This window comes from Bos javanicus, chromosome 4 (genome assembly GCF_032452875.1).
Source record: "Bos javanicus breed banteng chromosome 4, ARS-OSU_banteng_1.0, whole genome shotgun sequence".
Lineage (NCBI taxonomy): Eukaryota > Metazoa > Chordata > Mammalia > Artiodactyla > Bovidae > Bos > Bos javanicus.
In genome coordinates this window covers 50,402,760-50,418,944 of record NC_083871.1, presented here as the reverse complement: position 1 = coordinate 50,418,944, position 16,185 = coordinate 50,402,760, and the positions used below count along the sequence as shown (strand labels likewise).

General features: G+C 35.9%; 1 long non-coding RNA gene and 1 pseudogene across 2 annotated transcripts in view; both read left to right on the top strand.

Annotated features, from left to right (window-relative positions):
- The window catches only part of LOC133246074 (uncharacterized), a 195,009-nt gene that overhangs the window by 118,406 nt on the left and 60,418 nt on the right, over window positions 1–16,185 (top strand). The window lies entirely within an intron of this gene.
- Window positions 4,088–10,702, top strand: LOC133246073 (small ribosomal subunit protein uS8-like; annotated as a pseudogene).

Sequence of the window (16,185 nt, the reverse complement as noted above, 5' to 3'; positions counted from 1 at the left end):
GGGATTGGGGGCAGGAGGAGAAGGGAACAACAGAGGATGAGATGGCTGGATGGCATCACTGACTCGATGGACATGAGTCTGGGTGAACTCTGGGAGATGGTGATGGACAGGGAGACCTTGCATGCTGCGATTCATGGGGTCGCAAAGAGTCGGACATGACTGAGTGACTGAACTGAACTGAACTGATTCACATATCCCCTCTTTTTTCGATTTCATTCCCATTTAGGTCACCACAGAGCATTAAGTAGAGTTCCGTGTGCTATACAGAAGGTTCTCATTAGTTATCTATTTTATACATACTAGTGTATATGTATCAGTCCCAGTCTCTCAATTCACCTCAACCCCCCTTTCCCCCTTAGTGTTCATTAGAGATTCACTAACTTCTTTAACTTTTCTTACATGATTCAGATAAAAGTGAATTAGACTCTGGGTAACACAAAGTTAGAGAAGAAGTGAGCTGAAAATACAATATTTTAGATAAAAGAGGTATGACTGGAAAAGATCATAACATTGGAAGGGATTAATAAGATCATCACAACTTTAGATTTCTAGAAACTTTATCAAGATATGCAAGCCATGTGCCTCTAGGCACTTTTGGCAGAAGTTTCAACCTATGAGAGTGTTTAGAATGATCACCACATTGTCTATCCAGGAGGAATCTACAGAGGTTTGAGCCTGAGAAAACATATGTTTCTTGGTTCTATGATCTTTTCCTGACTGCTTATTAGCAACAGTGTAATTTTCACTGTTCCGCAGCCTGAGAAACATCACAGTTATATCCCCAGATCACCATGATCAACTCTGGACAGCTCTAGATGGAAAAAGTCATGGCTACCCTTGTAAGACTGTCTGTCTTCACTCATGGTTGGCTGCTGGAATTGAAGACAAAAGCCCAACACATCACCCTGTTCTACTTTGCAGCTGTGAATATCTAATGACTCCTTTACACTTGTTATTTTACCTCTTCCTTAATGTTTCCAAAAAGCACTACCATTGCAGATTCTCTGATTTTCTTTTTTATCTTTTTCTTTTAAAAATATTTCTGCTTCATTGAGGTGTAATTCATATATAAAACCATAAAATATTTAATATGTGCCTTGTGGTCATAGACGTATCCCCCATCTAGTTAATTAACACATCCATCACCTCATATATTTATCATTTTTGCATATGAGAGAACATTCAAGTTTTACTCTTAGCAACTTTCATTTGTACAACACAGTGTTATCAACTACAGTCATCATATTTTATATTAGGTACTCAGAATTTCTTCATCTCAGAGCTGAAGGTTTGTATACTCTTACCAGCCTCTTTCTGTTTCCCCCACTGCCCAGTCCCTGTCAACCACTCTTCTGCACTCTATTTCTATGAGCTTGGCATTTTATTTAGATTCAACAGATAAATGAAACCCTGTAGTTTTTGTCTTTTTCTGTCTGACTTATTGCATGTGGCATAATATCTCATAGGCCATTCATGTTGTTGCAAATGGCAAAAATTCCTTCTTTCTCATGACTTCAAAATTCCATTGTGTATGTAAACATCTTCATCCATTCATCTGCTAACAGACACTTAAAAGGTGTTTCTGTATTTGACTATTGTGAATAGTACTACAATAAATAATGTGGCTGCAGGTATCTTTTAACTCTTATTTTTACTTCCTTGAATATAGATCCAGAAGTGAGATTTCTAGAACACATGGTAGTTCTATTTTTAATTTTTTGAGAAGCCTCCATACTGTTATCCATAAGTGACAATTAATTTACATTCCCATCAATAGTGCACAAGGACTCCCTTTTCCCCACATCTTCATGAGCATTTGTTATCGCTTGTCTTCTTGATAATAGCCATTCTAACAAGTGTGAGATGGTATCTCATTATAGTTTTGATTTGCATTTCCATGATGATTAGTGATGTTGAGCACCTTTTTTATGGATCTGTTGGCCATTTGGATATCTTCTTTGGAAAAATGTCTATTCAGTTTCCTTGCTATCTTCTTTTTTTAAATAAATTTATTTGTTTTAATTGGAGGCAATTACTTTACAATATTATAGTGGTTTTGCCATATATCAACATGAATCAGCCATGAGTGTACATGTGCCCCACCATCCTGAACCACCCTCCCACCTCCCTTCCCATGCAATCCCTCTGGGTTGTCCCAGAGCACCGACTTTGAGTGCCCTGCTTCATGCGTTGAACTTGCATTGGTCATCTGTTTTACATATGACAATATACATGTTTCAATGCTATTCTCTCATATCATCCCACCCTCAGCTTCTCCCACATAGTCCAAAAGTCTGTTCTTTACATCTGTGTCTTTTTTGCTGTCTTGCATATAGGGCCATTGTTACTGTCTTTCCAAATTCCATATATATTCATTAATATACTGTACTGGTGTTTCTCTTTCTGACTTACTTCCCTCTGTATAATGGCTCAGTTTCATCCACCTCATTAGAACTGACTCAAATGTGTTCTTTTTTTAAAGCTGAGTAATATTCCATTGGAGAATTTTGAGCATTACTTTACTAGCGTGTGAGATGAGTGCAATTGTGCGGTAGTTTGAGCATTCTTTGGCATTGCCTTTCTTTGGGATTGGAATGAAAACTGACCTTTTCCAGTCTTGTGGCCACTGCTGAGTTTTCCAAATGTGCTGGCATATTGAGTGCAGCACTTTCCCAGCATTCAGGATTTGGAATAGCTCAACTGGAATTCCATCACCTCCACTAGCTTTGTTCGTAGTGATGCTTTCTAAGGCCCACTTGACTTCACATTCCAGGATGTCTGGCTCTAGGTCAGTGATCACACCATCGTGATTATCTGGGTCATGAAGATCTTTTTTGTACAGTTCTTCTGTGTATTCTTGCCACCTCTTCTTAATATCTTCTGCTTCTGTTAGGTCCATACCATTTCTGTCCTTTATCGAGCCCATCTTTGCATGAATTGTTCCCTTGGTATCTCTAATTTTCTTCTTCTTTTTTTTTTTTTACTTGACATTCATTTTTAATTCTTCAGTATGACAACTGTAGTATTGATACAGCTAGAGATGTGTACAGAAAGAAAGAGACTCAAATGTATAGATTTTGTACAGCAGAGGGAACTCTACTCAATGCTCAATAATGGCCTAAATGAGAAAAGAATCTTAAAAATAGAGTTGGATATATGTATCTAAATAACTGATTCACTTTGCTGTATACCTGAAACTAACAGTACATTGTAAATCAGCTATACTCCCATAAAAAATTAACAACGAAAGACATTTGTTAGCTACACTTTCAGTACAATTGCTGAATATATCTACTATACAATACCATTTAATTTTAGAAAATATGTAAATGATATAGTTTGTAATTGTCACTGAGCTCACTAGCTGAGCTCGGGAGGAAAATTCTTGAGGGAGGTAGATGAGAAGAAAGAGAGAGGGCAGTGTTTACAATTTGTTGCATTGATGATGTTTGCCAATAAAATGAAAAAAATAAATTACCTAAATTCTAGTAAAGGAAAAGAAATGTGCTGATGTGAAGAATGGGAGAATTGTACAGTAAAAAAATCTCTGATAAAAATAAAGGGAAAGGAAAATTCATTAGTCCTACTGGAGCAGGTCTTTCCAGTGTTACACTAGAGTTTACGTGTTGTTTCAGTTAAATTCCAAATTGGCTTATTTTCCTGGAACTTGGCAAAATAATTTTGATTTCATTTGTATTTTTCTATGAGAATATTCATTATGGCATTATTTAGTGTTGTATAATTACATACAACTCAAGTGCCCCAAGTAGGATTAAATAACTCAATAAATGAATTATTTTGTATGATGTATGATGGAACATTAAATAGCTATTGAAATGAGATTTAGGAAATATATTTACTGACAATAAAAACTTTTCACACACATAAACACATATTCACACCTAAAAATGTTAACAGATTTTATCTCCAGATGTCCTGACTAGAGGTGACTTTTTTCTTTGCTTATCTGGCATTTTTTGCAACAAATGTTCATAACTAGTATATTAAAATGTTATTTTCTTGAAGAGGTCTCTAGTCTTCCCTATTGTGTTGTTTTCCTCTATTTCTTTGCATTGATCTCTGAGGAAGGCTTTCTTATCTCTTCTTGACTGTGAAGAAAGCTGAGCACCGAAGAATTGATGCTTTTGAACTGTGGTGTTGGAGAAGACTCTTGAGAGTCCCTTGGACTGCAAGGAGATCCAACCAGTCCATTCTGAAGGAGATCAGCCCTGGGATTTCTTTGGAAGGAATGATGCTAAAGCTGAAACTCCAGTACTGTGGCCACCTCATGCGAAGGGTTGACTCATTGGAAGAGATTCTGATGCTGGGAGGGATTGGGGACAGGAGAAGAAGGGGACGACAGAGGATGAGTTGGCTGGATGGCATCACTGACTCGATGGACGTGAATCTGAGTGAACTCTGGGAGTTGGTGATGGACAGGGAGGCCTGGTGTGCTGCGATTCATGGGGTCGCGAAGAGTCGGACACGACTGAGTGACTGAACTGAACTGAGCTTCAAATAGAAGATATTTGAAGATACTTCAAATAGATATCTGTTTCTTTCCATGGGTTAAGGAAATTTTCATTTATTATTTCTTTGAATAAGCTTTCTGCCCCTTTTTCTCTATCTCCTCCTCCTGAGACCCCTACAGTATATATATTGGGCTGCTTGATGCTTTCCCATAATTCCCTTAATCTGTCTTTACTCTTTTCATTCCTTTTTTCTTTTTCCTCTTCTGATTGGATGGATTCCACCACCTTATCTTCAGGTTCACTGATTCTTTCTTTTGCTTGGTCAGCTTCCCTGGTGGCTCAGACGGTAAAGTGTCTGCCTGCAATGCAGGAGACCCGGGTTTGATTTCTGGGTCAGGAAGATCTCCTGGAGAAGGAAATGGCAATCCACTCCAGCAGTCTTGCCTGGAAAATCCCGTGGACGAAGGAGCCTGATAGGCTATACAGCCCATGGGTTCCCAAAGAGTGGGACATGACTGAGTGACTTCACTTTCACTTTTCAGTATACTGATGAGCTCCTCAATTTAAATTTTTCAGTTCAGTTATTGTATTCTTCATCTTTGTAGGGTTGTTTTTTTTTAGTACTTTCTTATACTTTTATCTCTGCTGATATTCTTACTTTGTTGAGGTATTGTTCTTCTGCCAGTAGTGAGAATCTTTATGACCATTATTTTGAACTCTTTATCAGCTAAATTACTTACCTGTTTCATTAACATCTGTTTCTGGAGTTTTATTTTGTTCTTTAGATTGGAAAATATTCTTATGTTTCTTCATTTTGCTTGACTCTCTGTGTCCATCTGGCCTATTTACCAAACATGAGAAATGTTTTCATCAATTTCAAGTGTGATGGAATGAGATCATATGGCCAAAGAAGATGACAATGGTGCAGTCATTTATTGTACCAATATATGCTATGAGATAAGGAATACAATTTCTAGCAAGTAGGTAGGGAGATACCAAGTGACCCACTGACTTAGACACAAGCACATACCTCACCAGAACAGTGCTGCTCAAGTCAGAACCTGGTTAATTAAAGGCTATCTCTAAAAAGGTAACAATATTAATGGAAATTTGGTGTCCTGGTGCTAGTTCACTGATCTGAGAAAGATTATACATACAAATCTGTCTTAACTGGAGTAGAAATAAACAGAAAAAGCCTGAGTAGCAGAAGCATTAAAAGATAAAACATAACTTTCCCAGTCTCAGTTACCATAGCTGATAATCATGTTCTGGGGATATCACAGTGATGTTTTTTTTTAATCTATAAAGCAGTGAAAATTACATTGTTGTTAATGAACAGTCATGAAAACACTGAAAAACCAAAGGACATAAGTTTTCTCAGACTCAAACCTTTGGAGTGTCCTCCTAAGTCATCATTGTGGTCATCATCATTTTAGGTCATATCTTTAAAGATAGAATAGCTCTGTCCGCCATCTTTCCGTGCCGCCAGAATGGTGTGCATGAATGTCCTGGCTGATGATCTCAAAAGAGTATCAACAATGCCAAAAAGAGAGGCAAACACCAGGTCCTTATTAGGTCGTGCTCCAAAGTCATCGTCAGGTTTCTAACAGTGATGATGAAGCATGGTTACATTGGCGAATTTGAAATCATTAATGATCACAGGGCTAGGAAAATTGTTGTGAACCTCACAGGCAGGCTAAATAAGCGTGGAGTGATCAGCCCCAGATTTGATGTGCAACTCAAAGATCTAGAAAAATAGCAGAATAACCTGTTCCCATCCCATCAGTTTCATTGTACTGACAACCTCAGCTGGTATCATGTACCATGAAAAAGCAAGATGAAAACATACAGGAGGGAAAATCCTTAGATTCTTTTTCTAAGGATGTAATACATACAAATAAAATGCCTCAGAGGACTGTGATGCTTCCTTAAAAAAAATAAAGATAGAATAGCAACAATAACAAGCCCACAGAGAGTGTTAGAGCAAGGAAGTGGGAATAGGATGGTATATCAACCCTTAGCTGGCTAGTAGGGACTGGACTGGGCTTCCCCAGTGGCTCAGTGGTAGAGAATCCACATGCAATGCAAGATTTGCAGGAGATGGAGGTTCAGTCCCTGGGCCAAGAAGGTCCCCTAGAGGAGGTCGTGGCAACCCACTACAGTATTCTTGCCTGGAGAATCCCATGAACAGAGGAGCCTGGTGGGCTACAGTGTTGTGAAGAGTCAGATATGACTTAAGTGACTTAGCATGCATGCATGCAGGGACTGGACAAGAAGTTTTGAAATCTTGTTGCTTGACTGTAGACATGAAGAAGAGATTCAGGTCTACCTTCAGTTTTAGCTTTAACATGTAAAGAGCATGGAAGTCACCACTTCCCTTTTCAGGACAAGAAAAAAACTCAAGTAAACTGATTCATTGACTTTCATTAGACTCATCAGAGAAAGAACATCAGAGGACAAACTGCCACTCTGAAATCTGGAGAGACAGGTGAATATAAAGAATCCCAAATACCAATTCACTAGGAACATAAACTGCTGAAGCTGTGTACTCTTGGAAGATTAAATTTTTAATTTTAATGAATTGATAGAGGCTACGTGTGGACCAATTTGAGAGCTGGAAAATCTTGGTAGTCCAGTCTTAGTGGCTGCCCTCACTGTTTCCTGAGGTTTTACTCTAGGATCCCTGCCCCCAGGTTCATATGATGAAGATTGTATAAGCAGAAAAATTATATAATTGTATGAATAAAAAAAAGCACTTGACAAAATCAAGATTGAATAATTTTTATTCAATATTTTAAAAATATTTTTAAAAATAATCAGCAAACTAGTAATAGACAGGAATTTTCTCAACTTGGTAATGAGTATCTACCAAAAAACCTAAAACTAACATATTTAATGGTGAGAAGTTAGATGCTTTGCCAGGAAGTCAGGAACAAGGTAAAAATATCCTTTCTTACCACCTATATTCGTTATTATACTAGAAGTCCTAGATGGTTCAATAAGACAAAGAAATTAAAAGTATACATATTAAGAAGGAAGAAATGAAATAATCTTTTGTTCACAGGTGACATGATCTTCTCTATAGAAAAATTTTCAAAAGTTCTGAAACTATAGCTGATTAGAGCAAGTTTGCAAGATGCTAGTTAGTTTGCCAGAGTCAGTTGTTTTCTTCTATGCCAGCAATGAACAATTGGATATCAAAATTGAAAACACAATACAGTTAATGATAGCACCCCCAAAATAAAACTTAAATCTAAGAACATTTGTATAGGATCTCTATGTGGAAAAGTATAAAATTCTAATGAAAGAAATCAAAGAAGATCTTAATAAGTATAAAGATAGTCATGGATTGGAAGACTCAATATTGTTGATCCATTGATTTTTCTCAACTCAATCTATGTATTTGTTGTAACATATCAAAATTCCATCACCCTATTTTGTGGATATCAATGAAACCATTCTAAAGTCTATGTGGATAAGCAAAAGGTTGAGAATAGCTAACACAATACAAAAGAACAAAGTCAGAGGACTGACACTACCCAACTTCAAGACTTTTTACAAAGCTTAAATAGTTAAGTCAGATGAAAGAACAGATACATAAATTAGACCCACACAGAGGCAGTCAACTGATCTTTGGTAAAAGAGTAAAGACAATTCAATGGAGAAAGGATAATCTTTTCAAGAAAATATGCTGAAACAATTCCACATCCATAAGCAAAAATAAATAAATCTAGACACAAACCTTACTAAATACTAAAAATGTATTTAGATCTAAATATAAATCACAATATTATAGAACTTTTAGAAGAAAACATAGAGGGAAATCTCAGAGTTTGGGCTTGATGATGAGTTTTTAGAAACAATATAAAAACCACAATATGAAATAAAATGTTGTCTTTATTGAAATTTAAAACTTGTGCTTTGTGAAAGACACTTTTAAGAGAATCAAAAGACAAACCACAGAAAAGGAGAAAATATTTGTAAAACACATATCTGATAAAGACTTGTTTCCAAAATATACAAAGAACTCTTAAAACTCAACAATAAGAACACAAACAACCCACTTAAGAAATGGGCAAAGGATCTGAAAAAACAACACACCAAAGAAGACATACAAATGGCAAGTATTTATAAAAAGATATTCAACATCATGTTTGATTAGGGAACTTCAAATTAAAATGACAATGAAATACCACTACATACATATTAGAAGTTAAAATTTAAACAGATAATACCAAATACTGACAATGTTGGTTAGAGTGCAGAGCAAAAGGAACTCTCATCTCTTCCTGTTGGGAATGGAAAATGCTACAGTTGCTTTGAAATACAATTTGGCAGTTTCATGCAATGCTATAAGTAGTCTCATAATCCAGTTCAGCAGTCACACTCCTAGGTATTTACCTAGGTTACACCCAGTTGAGTTGAAAACTTACAAACCTGCACACTTATGTTAATTAGCAGCCTATTCATAATCACCAAAAACTGGAAGAAATCCCTCAATAGGTGAATGGCTAAACTGGAGTACATTTGTACAATGGAATATTATTCAGGAATATTATTCAGCAATAAAACAAAATGAGCTACCAAGTAGCAAAAATACAGAGTGTATAATCCAATTATATAACATTCTATAAAAGACAAAACTGTAGAGGAAATGAAAGAGCAGTAGTTGTCAAGGGTTCTAAGATAAGATCAGGCACAAGGGATTTTTAGGCAGCAAAACTTTTCTGTATGTAATCGTGACACATGAACGTGCACTTGTCAAAATCTGTGGAACTTTATAGCACAACGAGTGAACATCAATGTATACAATATTTAAAACAATCATTTAGGAGGTTTGGGGATACCAGGAAAGAATTTAGACTATGATAAGAACATCTGAAATAACATAAAACAACCTCTCTGCAGGGGTTGAGGGGAAAGGGGCTGATCTAAGTAACTATGGTAATAAGTGGAGACTGTAAGAGTAAAGGCAAAAGGAGCCCCACATTAAGAACTGTATTCTAGTTGATGGTAAAGAACCCACCTGCCAGTGAAGGAGATTTAAGAGACATGGGTTCAATCCCTGGGTCAGGAAGATCCCCTGAAGGAGGACATGGCAACCCACTCCAGTACTCTTGCCTGGAGAATCACATGGACAGCAGAGCTTGGCAGGCTACAGTCCACAGGGTCGCATAGGGTCAAACTGGACTAAAGTGACTTAGCACAGCACGGTACTAGTTGATAAAGCTGTTACCTACTGGTTTATAAGTCAGTAATTCTGCTGCTATCCAAGTATACTGGAACTGAACAATTGAGTAAATGGATAGCAGACTGTTGGGATACAGCTTTGGTCTACAGAGACAAAAATTGTACTTCGTTTTACTATAATCCCTTTAAAAAATCAGTGTATATATAAATTTAGTAATATGATATCCATTATTTGTAAATATTGTTCTATATAGTTCTGATGAAGTGAAATTACTCCATCTTTTTTTCAGCATTAACATCCTCCAAAAGATATTTAACTTCAAAATGCTTCACTTGGGGGTGTTTATGTGTGTGTATGTGCACACACACCTGTGTATGTATGTGCACGTGTGTGGTTTAATTTATAATTCTTTCATTCTGGATATATTAGGTAATAAAAATATTAGAAATATGGATAATAGAAGATGAGGTGTCCTATTTTGAAAGGCTGAGAAAGTATCTTCAGTTCAGTTCATTCACAGTCGTGTCCAACTCTTTGCAACCCCATGGACTGTGGCACACCAGGCTTCCCTGTCCATCACCAACTCCTGGAGCTTGCTCAAACTCATCCCCATTGAGTCAGTGATGCCATCCAACCATGTTATCCTCTCTCATCCCCTTCTCTTCCTGCCTTCAGTCTTTCCCAGCATCAGGGTCTTTTCCAGTGAGTCAGTTCTTTGCACCAGGTGGCCAAAGTATTGGAGCTTCAGCTTCAGCATCAGTCTTCCAATGAATAATCAGGACCAATTTCGTTTAGGAATTGACTGATTGGATCTCCTTGCAGTCCAAGGGACTTTCAAGAGTCTTCTCCAAAACCAGAGTTCAAAAGCATCAATTCTTCGTCACTCAGCTTTCTTTATGGTCCAACTCTCACATTCATGCATGACCACTGAAAAAACCATAGCTTTGACTAGATGGACCTTTGTTGGCAAAGTAATGTCTCTACTTTTTAATATGCAGTCTAGGTTGGTCATAGCTTAAGAAAGTATCTTAAGATTCATTTTGAGACCATTAGAATTATTTTAAATCTAATGATAGATTTTAAATTGTTAAATTCAAGTGTGAAATGAGTATTTCTCAAAAGAAACCATTGGAATATGCACATCTGTAGGAGTAAAATACCCATAAGTTAAAATATTTTTTCCTTAACTTTGCTCAGATTTTTTAATGAAAAAAATAATGCCTTTATTCATTAAAAAATGTGTCATGCTTTCTACAGTTCTATAATAAGTATATTTTACTGTAAATTCTGAGTACATTCTATTCTTTAACCAATTTTTAATAAGACTATTTATCACAACTATCCACATTAACTCAATTTACAATGAGTTCAAATGTTTTCTAATGTTTTCCAAAATGTTCATTCCAGTTATAGACTCCTTGCAGTATTGAGGTTTTCTGCATTCAAATAGATCATTAAACACCAACAATAGGATGGTAATTTAAAAAATCTCAGCATTGAGGGTCATTACATTACATTACATTTTGTTTGCTTTTACGTTATATTTTTAATACTATCATTTTCAGTAGTCTCAGACTGTGTGCAAAATCAAAACTTAACACTGCATCTATATGATTACCAAATGTGTTATGACTAATGAAATTCTTTCACAAGGGTCAATACCAACCAAGGTCTGACTTGCCACATGAAAAACATATTTTGTTTATTTTTTTTTACACCAGAATTAAACATTATTAGTTTGTTAATATTAACTGTTGGCATTTAATATTGAAGAATGTGTTATGATTTAGTAATGAAAAATACTTCATACCCCCTTTAGTCCTCTTCTTGTATTGTCAGGGCTGGAAGGCCTAGGAGGAAGCTTACTATACTTCCTTCCTAGATGCTCTTGCCTAGGTTTTGAATTTGTTCAGTGTTCTACCAATGACATATAGTCTTACAAGGCAGCAGAAACAAAAGACATATTCTTTCTCCTATTACAGTAGGTGGGAGTGTAGACTTCCTAGATATGAGTTTTTGCAGATTCTGCTTTCTAATGCTATCCACCTTTCTGGATGCTAGGAAGGAGTTCTGAAAGCGTCAGCAAATTTCTGCAGATTGCTGACTCTGGATGTCTGCAGCTATGTCTCTCGGTAGTGCTAAATCTAAAATTAGGGACTTTTGCTACTTCAGGCTTGCAAAAGTTTTGTAAGCACCTGATTCTGACCAGGGATAGTTTTTTTCTTATTAAACTCTAGCATAAATGAAAAAGTACTAAGTATTGAGTAACTCATTTAGCATCAGAGAAGTAGACCATCTAGAATGGCATATTGAGCTAAAGTAGAGAGAAGTTAGCAGAAAGGTAGAGTTTAAAGTTGAGAAAGCTCAGCAAAAGTTAGGATAATGAGCAAGGTCAGTCAACACTGGTCTTTGTAGAGGTGGTTAGTTCTCCATCCATTTTATATTCCTTGCAGTATGTGAGTAGCTCTTGACTATAGAAAATAAATGCCAACTTTATTCCATGAATGAAAAAAATGCTTAATTATCCTCCTACTTCCATTAGTTCCCAGTGTATTTCCACTCAATAGGCCAATCACACCCCCCCCCCATCCATCTAGTTAACATTTGTCACTTAGTAGACAAGTCACTTAACCTGAAAATAATTCCCACTCTCCAACCAAGGAGTTGTGGTTATTAAGTGATTTCTGATATATAAAAGTATCCAGCAGAAAACAGAAGCAAGGATATTTTCTCAGGAAAGCTAAGCAAATAAGCTACTTTAGTTAGCCGGAGTAATGAATGCTGGCTTCTGATGAGTATTCTATTGGTATATGGAACTAGGTAATCCATATCTGGCTCTTGTCACCAGTTACCATGCAGGAGGCAAACATTTGACTAGTTTTAGCACCCAGTACTAAAATATCAACTTTTACTTGCAACTAAATTTGACATGCAATCTTGTTGACTTTATTCGTTATTCTTGCTTTTATGCTGTCATGTTATTCATTTGTTTTAAAAATATTGGACTAAGGCAAAATCAATATGTTTCAACCTATCACTCTAGCTGAATGGACCCATAAAACCTTTACATAATGCCTGGAGCAGCTATTTGAAGATTCTGAAAGTACAAAACAGCAGACAGATTGAAGAAGACCATCATTTGAAATACTACAGATCCAGTAACGGGTTTAACATTTTTTGACTCCAGGATCCTCCAGCCTGGACTCAAGCCAGCCTGAAACCCAGAAGTGGATATTGACACTTCAGTATCAATATTGAATTGATATTGACTTCTGTCACAGAGAGAGCTACTGGAGAAGTCCTCTAGTTCTGACCTGACATGAGAAAGGGATCTCTGAGTTTTTAGAGAGAGTGGAGAAAATCTCTTACTTTTTTCTTTCTTTTTGTCTTATTTTTTGGTTTTCTTTCATCCCAGCTCCATGGCTGTGGCTATAGGACAGCAGCACCAAAGGCATGCAGGTGACTTAAATTCTGCAGGATGGGACTATTTCTCTCCCATCAGAGGACCTGTAATTTCAAAAGAGTGGAGTGAACTCTGGTTGCTCTTTTATTCCCTGTTCTCCTTCCTCTTAGTTGAAACATAGATATAGCTGTGGACTGTGTGCAGCAGAATAGGGTAGATAAAACACTGGATTTCTGTCCAGAGGACTGAAAGGAGAGCCATAGGGACCAAAAAGTAACAGATAAGGAAGAAGGAAGCACTCGGTTAAGTGACTTATGTAAATCTGCTTGTGAGCTCCTGGGCTCACTCCCAAGTTGCACATACATGGATCTCATCTTAAATAACAGTGAACAGTTGTTCAGTTAAGAACTAAATGAAGAGAGAGACCACTGCCCAGGTCCCAGACTGGCCACTGGGTTGCATACATTCTGGACAGATCTAAATGGCTTTACAAAGGCTTTAAAAATGGAACTGACATCAAAATCACCATCCACAGAAATCTACTTGGACCTTGCAACATGAATCCAATTGATCAAATGCCTAGTAAAATAAAATATTAACATTCTCCATAGAACTTAATTAAGACTCAGAGTTTTATGATATAATTTTCAAAATGTTCAGGATACACTCCAAAATTATTCAGCATATGAAGAAACAAGAAAATCTCAACTCAAATGGGAAAACAATAAATGCCAGTGCTGGGATGACACAGATATTAGAACTAACTGACAGACACTTTAAGGCAGATATAATTTTTTTTTAATGCTCCAGAAAGTAAGAACAAATTAGAATTAATGAACAAGTTGGAATGAATGGGAAGATAGAAACTCTCAGAAAATAAGTAGAAGATATAAAAGAAAACCAAAGGGAAATTTTAGAATTAAAAGTATAATAATTAAAACTCACTGGGTGAACTCAGTCAAGTGGAGATGACAGAGGATCAAGACAATGAGCTTGAAGGTAGAAAAACTGGAATTATCCAGGTTGAACAAGGAGAAAAAATTGAAAAGAAAAAACTGGCAGACCTTCAAAAACATGAGTGACAATAGAGAATAGTCTAACATTTATGTCACTGAAGAACCAGAAGGAGGAGAGAAAAATGCAGTACAAAGGAAAAGTTTCTGAAGAAAATGTATTTGAGGAAAACTTTGCATATTCAGTGAAAGACATAAATGTACAAATTCAAAAAGCTAAGCAAATTACAAACAGGATAAACCCCAAAATCATAATCAACATAATCAAATTTATAAAAATTAAAGACCAAAAAAAATCTTTAAAATAGCCAGAGACAAATGGTTTGTCATAAAAAAAGAAACAACAATTTTAATAACTATATTTATCATCAGAACCACAAAGAAAATGGCACAACAAATTTCAAGTACTGAAAGGAAAAAAAAAAAAAACACCTCAAATCCAGAATTCTATATGCAACAAAAATATCTTTCAGAAACAGACATGAAGTAAAACATCTCTGCTGAGAGAAAACTAAGAAAATTTCATCCCAGCAGACCTACACTAAAAAAAATTACTAAATATAGCTCTTAAGAAAGAAGGAAAATAATACTACAAGGAAACTTGAAAGTTTGGGAATGAGCAACAGAAATGGTAAATATCTGGATGCTTCTGATAGGCAATTTCCCTCCCTCTGAATTTATTAATGTATGGTTGAGAACAAAAATTATAACATTGTCTGATGGAGCTTTCAACGTATGTGGACGTAATACATAAGACAGCTACAACATAAAGGGAGGAGGGAGAAGACTACAATACTGTTTCTATTTTCCACTTGATGTGGTAAAATACTGATTTAAGTAGATTGTAGAAAATTAAGCATGTATACTATAATTCCTAGATTAGCCTATAAAAAGTTCTATGTAGAGATATAGTAGAAAACACAAGTAAAATTTAATATCAAAAGAATATTCACATAATCCAAAAGAAAGTAAACAGGAAACAATAATTTGAGGAAAAAGAGGTAACAAACAAATAATAAAATGACAGGTCTAAATCCAAAAACACCATCATTATATTAAATGTAAATGGTCTGAACACACAAAAGAGACTGTCTCAAAGTGGATAAAAATATATGACTCAACAATACACTGTCTATAAGAAACTCAATTCAAATATAATTATATAGATAAGTTAAAGTAAAAATATGGAAATTATATAACATGCAAACAACCCTATCCTTAATGAGAAAATACTGTATCTAATAAACAATATTCTTCTAAATGCCTAGGGATAAGAAGATGGAAATGGCAGGAACTCTAGATGTTAAATGGTTGGTGAGGGCAACACTGGAAGCTGGGATCCCATAAAATTATGAATCATCCCCTTTTACTCCCAATATATGGTCATATGAGGCTGGAAGCTGACTGATATAGATGGTTTAGCCATGGTCTCCCAAAAGGGTAAACCAATATGGACTTTTTCCCACCACCTATTTTCAAAAAACATCATCCTTGAAAATTAAACATCCCTTTTTTCAAAATTTAAAAACTAGTACATATATCCACGGAAAAAAATGCTGCTACACCCAGATCACTTTATCTTAGCCAGCCGAGAGTCAGTTTGCTTGCCAAAAACATTTCATTTTAATACAGTCTGCCTCTGCAGAGGGGACCTCTTTCCTGAAGTTTGTTGTTGCCGTGCTTTGACTTCATTCCCTTTAGTATTTTTTTACCCTCATATTTACACCTCTATCTTCCAAGGAGAAAGGCGACTTTCACTTAATGAGAGAGGATGGCATCCTCTTCTATCCTTTTCCTTTTCCTCCTCAAAAGGTCTTAATGCGATTCTTACCTGGTTCAAGTATTAGGAATGATAAACTGTTTTGCCAAAAGTTTTACTTTCATCTTAGGTTCAAAAGGTTTGTTAAGAAAAGAAACCACTTGTCACACACAAATAACAATTTCAATATTTAATAGAGGATTAATTGACTTAATTTCATTAAGTCATTAAAAGAAAATATACAGTCATTAAAAGAAAAGAAATAAAAACAAAAGAAAAAAGTAACAGTACACCTACATCACCAAATTGAGCTGACCAACATCCAGACTAAACAGTGCTGAGAAGTC